The sequence below is a fragment of the Daphnia pulex genome, chromosome 7, assembly GCF_021134715.1.
Source record: "Daphnia pulex isolate KAP4 chromosome 7, ASM2113471v1".
Lineage (NCBI taxonomy): Eukaryota > Metazoa > Arthropoda > Branchiopoda > Diplostraca > Daphniidae > Daphnia > Daphnia pulex.
The window spans coordinates 10026276-10035142 of NC_060023.1; the positions used below are offsets into that span (position 1 = coordinate 10026276).

The window sequence follows — 8867 nt, forward strand, 5'->3', positions numbered from 1 at the left end:
GATATATGGGAAATTCGGAATCGTATTTGAGTAATTCTTCAACTTGACCAGAGTGATAGGTATAAAAATATTTTTATTCTTAAATATTTAAATAGAATTATTCTCAAATTAATGAGTCATTAAATGAAGGAATAAACTGACAAAAACTGGCAACAGTTAGAGCTTACTCCATCTCACGGTGTCATGCAAATGGCGACCATTGTTGTGCATTTCAATTTAGAATATTTACCTAAACATGCTGAGTTTGTTGGAGTGGGATTGGAATAAGAGTCTTCATTAAACTTACTGTCTTTTCGTTTTATTTATTAGAAAATAGCATTATAGAGTTTCCTCAATGTTTTTGTTAGTCAAGCACAGATTTCAGCTTTTGCTTCTTTCTAAGTGTTAAAAAATCATTCCTTCCTGAAGCCTGAAATGAATCTTTTGATAGCACAAATTGAGTAACCAATATAAGTATAATATTATATTATCACCTTATTTATACATTTTTCGACAGAATTTTGCGGAATTTTTCGTAATATTTGTTCTTTTCATTTTGCTTTTTTCCTATTGCTATGTTTAAGGGGGCACTGGAAGGATAACGTTGCTTGAACCTAATCACCTCCTACTCTTTTTGAATTTCTAGAAGAACTCTTCCGCTTGATCCTAAACCAAAGACGTGTACTTCACTGTGATCAGACTCTCTTGCCTTGACTGCAAGATACTCGGTGAATCTCCGCCTGCCGTAAGCATCCTGGCTTCCTGGAAACCTTTTCATCTTCTAAGATGAAGAATTTTCACGATTGCACTATTGTGGAATCCTCGAGTCGTCAAACATTGCATGAAGCTCAGAGTTGTGTATGTCTCTCTTGCTGCAATGTTTCTTGCATATGGATTGGAATACCACTCCTGTAGATGGGATGTCTATAGTTTCATGAGCAGGAGGTGTTGGTGTGCCAACCCATCAGGAAGATCAGAATTATCTTCTTCTCCCTTAAGGAAATGTAAGTTTTTTCGGTTTTGTAATTTGTGCGTTTTGTTGATGTAATTAATTATATAAGAACGTAAATGCGTGGTTATTTAAAGTTTTAGTTGGGATTTAGAGTTATTTTCCGCTGTCTAACTATCCATAAAAAGGTCTATAAGAGCCTGAAAATGAAGACAACGTTAAGGACATTGTAAAATTAAGGTCCTCTTTACATCAGGCGGCTGACCCAGCTGAAAATCGTTTCCGAGACGTTAAACAACTTCAATGAACGCAGTAGATTACGACAAATTATAGACAAATGATTTAAATGTCCTGTAAATAATAATTGTGCCTTGTGTAAAGGTACACAAATTTCTGTCTGCTAATATTAATTATTTGATAGATATTAATTTTAATATACCTCCATGTTACTAATAGCTGGAAGTTTGTCTTTTTTCGAGAACATCGATTTGATCCATTATTGCGTGGTGAGATACTTTCTTTTATGTCACTTAAGTGAGCTCTACAGTTTGGATTATTAGATTTCCTCAGATAATGCTAAGCTTTTTATAATGAAATCAAAGAAATTTACAGAAGTTGTTAAACCGTTTTTCCAACTGAATCTTAATTTTCCCTGTTGGTTTCTCTGACAATGATTTATGCATAACAATGCATTACATTTCCTTTCGTTCACAGGATATGTCAGCCAGGTCAAATTGAAGCTTTTTTTCTAATGCAGAACATTTTGACTTCGTCACCTTGCTGCTTGTTAATTGGGAATGTTGTTAAATTAGGAACAACTGCTGTTTTTCTTCCACATGTACTTGTTTTTGCTTAAGGTGTTTTAAACGTGTGCGCCAGGTGGCCATGAAGTACAGAGGTACGTGGGCGGAGACATTCATGATAGTGTCCGCTTGTTTAGTTGTTTCGGGAATATTGTCGGGCTTCATTGCTAGATACTACCGGATGCTACTCAATTCGCCAGTTTATACTTTGCTATTTCCCATTATGAAAATGAAAAAGGTATTCTGGTTTGCATTCCTCAAGTTTTTAGTGTGTAACATATTTGTGTGTGAATTTACAGGTAAACTAGCCTATAATTCTCTTAGCCAAAATATCCGATGACGTGGCATGACTTTGATCCCGAAATGTTAGCTTTTGCTGCCTGTATAGGCTGTACGAATTTTGTTTGTTTGATCAGAGTAAGTTATATTTAACAATTATTCGTCTAGAAGGCGAATAGATAACTTAGTTTCAGTTTTGTAGACTGCCAGTGAAGTAAAAGCAAGTGTGGAGTTTGTGGACCTGTGGTTTTATATGATAATACACTCAAATCATCATCGTCGTAAGTTATTAAATTACCCATTAGATATGTTCATAAATAATTACGATCCCGGGGATTTTTTTTTATACAGGCCATTTTGATTTTTTACTGTGATCCACTTTAAACGCTTGCGTACGGCGATCATACGTATCCCGTAGGTAATCATTACAGATTTATAATTTCCATTTGTTGTTGAGTTAATGTTTTTTTTTTTTCTTTTTGCAATTTATCTACCTTGAGCTAATGATAACTGAATTAATATGAAACTCACCAGACCTGCACCCAGACCGAACTGAATTCTTCATTTTTAAGTATTGACAACATTTAAACCACTGCGCTGGATAGCTCAACTCGGTAATAACAGATTTCTCACGTTCAGTTCACCCGGTGGAAAGGATGGTATCCAACAAGTCAATTAATCTCAACTATCTGTAAAGCTTGTTTCATCAATCTCTGCTGTGTCTACGCAGACTGGCAATCCGACATGCAAAGCATTCTGCCTCCCAGTATGAAGGGCACAACAGACTTCCAACAGCAGATAAAAGTAGAGGTGTACTGCCCTAGTTTGTCCAGACAGGATGTCCTTCTCGCTTGAAGGTCACGAGAAACATTACGTAAAACTGGCATGCGGTAGTGTAGAGGTTGGGTGAGAATGACACGTGTTTCATCATTATCAAAGCAGGTACAATAGCCGCAAGGGTAAGGTATTTGGTATTCATTTTGATATTGGTTTTCTTTTTGTAGACCCATCCCCAGCAACGTCTACCTAAAGAAGGAAAGGCCAGTTTGCATTTCAATCGAAGGTCATGGAGATCATTAAGTAAAACGTGTCATGCAGTGGCGTAGAGGTTGGGTGAGAACGGGACGTTTTGTATCATTATCAAGAAGGTAAAATAACCGCAAGGCTTAATAGGAGGGGTGAGAAAAAGTCGTATAAAAGGCGAGAGAAAAGTCGATAGGGATCAGTCGAGCGAGTATCTCCGACACGGTAAGAGCTGCTGTGCATTATTTGCTATCAGGCATCAGCTGCAATCTTCGTCGTATTGTCAGTTAATTTTCAGTGAAGTAAATTATTTCAGTTAATTTTCTGTTGTTCCATGGAGTTATGTATCAAATTTCAATTTTTTTTTCTCTTTGTTAATATGCTAGTTATTTTTGCATATTATTTTTAAATTATTTATTGTCTAGTCGTATGTAAGGGCAAAGAAAAGGCGAAAGAAATCAGTCGAGTGAATATTTCCGATATACAAGAGCTAAAGTGCACCACATGTCACCAACTGCATTCTTCGTCGCGCTACCAGTTTCATTCATGGGTGAATATTCTGTTTTTTTGTATGGAAAGTTTTATTCCATTTATATTTCAATATGCTATTAGCCAGTTATTGTTGAATAATAATGTTTGAATTTAATAATTGTCTAGTAAACTGTGCTGTTGTTGGGTGTTGTATCGTTGATAGCTGTGTCGACCACTGGTGTACCGATGATTCTTGGGTGTGGCGGATACCAAAGCACTACACTCCCGCCTTACTACACAACATACAACACAACCAGTTGCTACACCAATGCTTTAAATACTACTCCACCAAGGAACCAGAGTGTTACACACCTACAAATGCCGCGCCAGCTTATTACACCGAGGCTCCCTAACACAACACCACCAAGTCATTGGAGTACTACACCACTACATATCATGGGTAAGTATTTTGTTATGTGGAGTTTTAATATGCTAACTACTAAATACACAAATTATTTATTGTCTAGTATGAAAGGAGAGAAAAGGTGAAAGAATTCAGCAGCCGAGTGAGCATCTCCGTTACGGCATTAGGAAATGCCGTGCACTATTTGTCAACAACTTCATTCTTCATCGAATTCCAAGTTTTAAATTAAGGTAAAAAAATTTCCATAGAGTTGTGAATTAACTTTACTTTTTTGTATTTGTTGTTATACCAGTGCCATAGTTGAAAATTAATGTTAAAATTTATTAATCGTCTAGTAAACTATGGCGTCGTGCTGCTGTTGGGTGTTGTATCGTTGATGGTTGTTGGTTCAGCCATGGTGTACCGATATCTCCAGGGTATGGTGGGTACCAACAACAACACCACGAAGGCAGCGGAGTACTACACCACGAAGGCAGCGGAGTACTACACCACGAAGGCAGCGGAATACTACACCACGAAGGCAGCAGAGTACTACACTACATCCTACGCTGCTCCAAAGGCCCCGAGCTCGAGCTCTATCACCAAGTCACCGGAGTATTACACAACTACGTATGCAGCGCCAGCTTACTACACCGTCGTATAAAAGGAGAGAGAAGAGTCAAATGAAATCAGTCGATGGAGCATCTCCGACACGGTAACATCTGTAGTGAATTATTTGTCACAACCTGCATTTTTCGTCAGTTATGGGTTATGGTTATGGGTAAATATTCCTTTTTTTTTTCATGGAGTCTTGTAGTGTATGTATGTATGTAATGTATGCCATTTTTTTCTATTTCTAACATGCCAATTATTTAATATTAATGTTTAAATTATTTATTGTCTAGTCGTATTAAAGGAGACAACAGGTGATCATTTCCGACATGGCAATAACTGCGGTGCACTATTCGTTACCAACTGCATTCTTCGTCGTACCACCAGTTTGCTATCATGGGTAAATATTCTTTTTTCTACATGGAGTTGTGAAATGTGAATCAATTCTTTTTATTTGTTTTTGTCAGTTACAATGGAAAAATTCGTTGTTCACGCTTGTAGTTCACAAGAAACGTTTCGTAAAACTGGCATGCGGTGGTGTAGAGGTTAGGTGAGAACCGGACGTTTTCCATCATTATCAAAAAGGTACAATAGCCGCAAGGCTCAAGAGGTGGATCAGGGTGAGAAAAAGTTGTATAAAAGGAGAGAAACGGGTACAGAAATCAGTTGAGCGAGTATCTCCGACACGGCAACAGCAACTGCAGTGCACAATATGTCAGGAACTGCCTTCTTCGTCGCTTTACTGCCCTCAATTATGGTCAAATATTTATATAGAGTTGTGTATCAACTCTACATTTTTTTTCCTGTTTGTTAACATGCCAGTTTTTATTGAATGCTAATGTTTATTCATTAATTGTCTAGTAAAATATCGAGCTGCTGCTGCTATCGTCGTCGTGCTGATGTTGGGTGTCGTATTGGCTCGGTCAACCACTGGTGTACTGATGTCTTTTGGGTATGGTGGTTATGAAACCGCAACGCCGCACGTTACTACACCGAGGCCTCCAAGTACTTCACCACCAAGTCTCCAGATTATTACACCACAACTTCGCTGCCCGAGCTACTACACCAAATCCCCGAAGTACTATTCTTCCCCGAGATACGCCATTAAAGGGTCGAGTACTACACCGAGGCCCCTATTTACTACACCACTACATATCATGGTAAATATTCTGTTACATGGAATTTAAAATGCGAACTAATGAATATCCAAATTATTTATTGTCTAGTCGTATAAAAGGAGAGAAGGCGATAGATATCTGTCGAATGGTTATCACCGGCATGGCAACAACTAATAGTGCAGTAGTCGTCACCAACTGCATTCTTCGTCGTACCACCAGTTTTGCAATCATTGGTAAATAATTTTTTTTTTTTTTTGTGGAGGTGTGGATCAGCTCTACGTGTTGTATTTTTTAATATGCCAGTTATTATTGCATATGTTTCAATTTAATTATTGTTTCGTATACTATTATGTCGTGCTGCTGTTGGGTGTCGTTTCGTTGATGGCTGGGTCGACCACTGGTGTACTGATTTCTCCTGGGAATGGCGGACACCAAAGCACGACGCCGCCGTCTTACTATGGAACATCAACATACGACACGACCAGTTATTACACCGAGGCCCCCAAGTACTACACCACCAAGGAACCATAGTGTTACACAACTACAAATGCCGCGCCAGCTTTAATCATTGGTAAATATGAATTTTTTTTTCATTGAGATGTGTATCAACTGTACTTATTATTTTTAATATGGTAGTTATTATTGCATATAAATGTTAAAATTATTTTTATTGTTTAGTTATCTATGGCGTGCTGCTGTTGGGTGTTGAATCGTTGATGGCTGGATTGACAGCTGGTGTGCCGATGTCTCCTGGGTATGGCGGGTATCAAACCACAACGCCGGCGTCTGACTGCACGACAACATACGGAATGACCAGTTACTACACTGAGGCCTCCATGTACTACACCACCAATGTTCCAGATTGTTATACAAAAACATAAGCTTTCTCGAGTTACTACGCAGAAGCCCCGAAGTATTATTCTACCCCGAGCTCTTTCACCAAGTCACCGGAGTATTACACAACTACGTATGCAGCGCCAGCTTACTACACCGAGGCTACCAAATACTACTCTGCTCTTAACTACTGCACCGAGGCTCTAGCTTATCACACCACCAACGGTCGAAATCTACACAAAAGTGCCAAAGTACTACTCTGTCCCGAGCTACACATCTCTAACTGAGGTGGCCAAGTATTACGTATCCTTAATTAACCAACCGCTGCCCCTTCGTATTATGCTGAACCGAAATACTACACTGAAGCCCCAGTTTACTACACCACAACCTACGCTACACCCTGCTACTACACCGAAGCTCTGAAGCAGTACACTACGAAGGGACCCGAGTACTATGCCACTACATACGATGCTCCGACCTACTACACCGAAGCTCTGAAGTGTTACTCTGCCTCCAGTTACTACACCGTCAAGTCATCTGAACGTTACACCACGACCTACGCTTCTCCAACTTACTACAGGGAGGTTCCTAACTATTAGAGCCAAATTTGTTTTATTTATCTGTGTATAGGTTTTCTGTCGTATCATAATAGTTACTTGTCGCTGGTAATTGTTGTTGTTCTTAAATTAGAAAATATACGTATTAAAGCGGGTAATTAAATTGTACGACTTCTCTTGCCACCTTCTAGCCTTTTGACGTTGAAAAGTGTTCCGATCTGATTTTGATGTCGAAGATTTGGAATTGATATGCTCTAGTCACTTTTGGAACTTGAACCCATTTCACTTTCAGGGTAGGTTAGGAGAAACTTGCTGTTGTTCATTTGTTCTAAATTTTATCATTTAACAGCTCTGTAATTTTAAGATTCTTAGACTCTTCGTAGTATTTTATTGAAAGGTAATCTGGAGATAAAAGATACTTGTAATATCATTTGTGCAAGAATGTAAGACTTGACAATTTTAAGTACTTAGACACAATGAACAAAAACTTTAATAAGGAATTGCTTTGTTGTCCCACCTCCACCCACAATTCCACCGCATTTTACAATCACATACATATATACATACATACACTTAAGCTAACCCGTTGGCTGCCACGCCATACAACCCGTAGGTTGCTCTCTACTACTCTACGCGTCACGTCTGAAGGATCCATGACCAAGTGGGACTTGCCATTGCTGACAAGTCCGTGCTGACAAGGGGGGGACTAAGGTGCATTGCCTTTTGACAGGCTTGCCTTGCGGCAAATTTTGGGCTTGGCGACTCTCCGACCTCGCGGCTTGTAAGCCACGAGACCGAACAGCGCGGCCCGTGCAGGGGAGAAAAAGGTGTGGCAGCCAACGGGTTAACTAACACAAACACAAACGCAATAATACCAACAATACGATGATCCACGTTGATGACGAGTCTAGGTGTCGGTCGCGATTCCACCGAGTTTCGTTCGCACCAGGAGCAGGGGCAACGTCCGACGGAGACCGTTGACGACTGTTAAAGATGAGAAAATCCTCTTCTCGACGTCTCCTCTGCATTACCTGAATAAAGACAAACAATTCTTATTAAGTGACATGTCAATAAAAGTTACATAATACAAATAGGAACATTGATCATGTTTTTTAGCTCAAAGATTTAAAGATGCAATTTTTTACACTTAAAATCAAGCTTGCAATATTGAGAACTTTAAACAGAACAAAGCTCACTTGCTAGTCTAAAAAAAAAATCCGGAAGTAGACCGGAAGTAACCACAGCGCCTGAACCATTGAGCTGTCGTCAAATTAAACCACATATTCGTGATCTCCATGAAATTTGGGGTCGATTAGGTGGGATTTAAACGAAATCCAAAATTTGGCCAAAATCGAGAATTTTCCTGAACTATAGTTCAGGAAAATTTTCGAAACCGGAAGTACGAAAACGTAAAAAAGATAACATGAACTTTACCACAAATTTTACGAGGATCACGAATATGTGGTTCTTTTGCTCCTCAGATGAATATTTACTGAACTACTGACTGAAATGAGCAAACCGGAAGTAGAAAAAAAAAACTCATTATCAAAAATCTAACAAGTGAGCATTGTTGGAGGTCTAGTTATCGTCAGTTTCCACTAAAAAATTTCCACACAACAGCTGCCGATAAATGTTTAAAGAGATTTTCAAAGTAACTGAAACTGACTGTTTTGGCAGCTGAAAATTATCGAAAAGCCATCTAGCGTTAGAAAAAAGAAACGTCTAAATAACACACTAACACTTCTTTTACGCGCAAGAGGGGCCTGATTTTGGAATTACTACACAGACAGAGAGTTTTACGCAAAAAGATAACTAGTAGATAATCTACGAAAATAATTC

At 38.9% G+C, this 8867-nt stretch overlaps 2 long non-coding RNA genes across 6 annotated transcripts; both read left to right on the plus strand.

The window, feature by feature from the left end:
• Positions 1-180: 180 nt before the first annotated feature.
• Positions 181-3042, plus strand: LOC124198648. Its single transcript, XR_006876648.1, has 9 exons — positions 181-983; positions 1786-1969; positions 2031-2148; positions 2205-2291; positions 2362-2424; positions 2511-2581; positions 2650-2669; positions 2741-2952; positions 3015-3042. It is a non-coding gene; the product is annotated as an uncharacterized LOC124198648 (long non-coding RNA).
• Positions 3043-3196: 154 nt separating this feature from the next.
• LOC124198650 lies at positions 3197-7186 on the plus strand. 5 transcript variants are annotated; one of them, XR_006876652.1, is made up of 11 exons: positions 3197-3335; positions 3459-3583; positions 3691-3964; positions 4032-4158; positions 4264-4688; positions 4813-4919; positions 4987-5276; positions 5381-5679; positions 5746-5870; positions 6075-6208; positions 6316-7186. It is a non-coding gene; the product is annotated as an uncharacterized LOC124198650 (long non-coding RNA). The 5 variants fall into 5 exon arrangements; XR_006876651.1 differs by having other exon boundaries at positions 3202-3335; positions 3459-3602; positions 3728-3964; positions 4264-4622; positions 4987-5104; XR_006876650.1 differs by having other exon boundaries at positions 3204-3335; positions 3728-3964; positions 4264-4622; positions 4987-5104.
• Positions 7187-8867: the final 1681 nt, after the last annotated feature.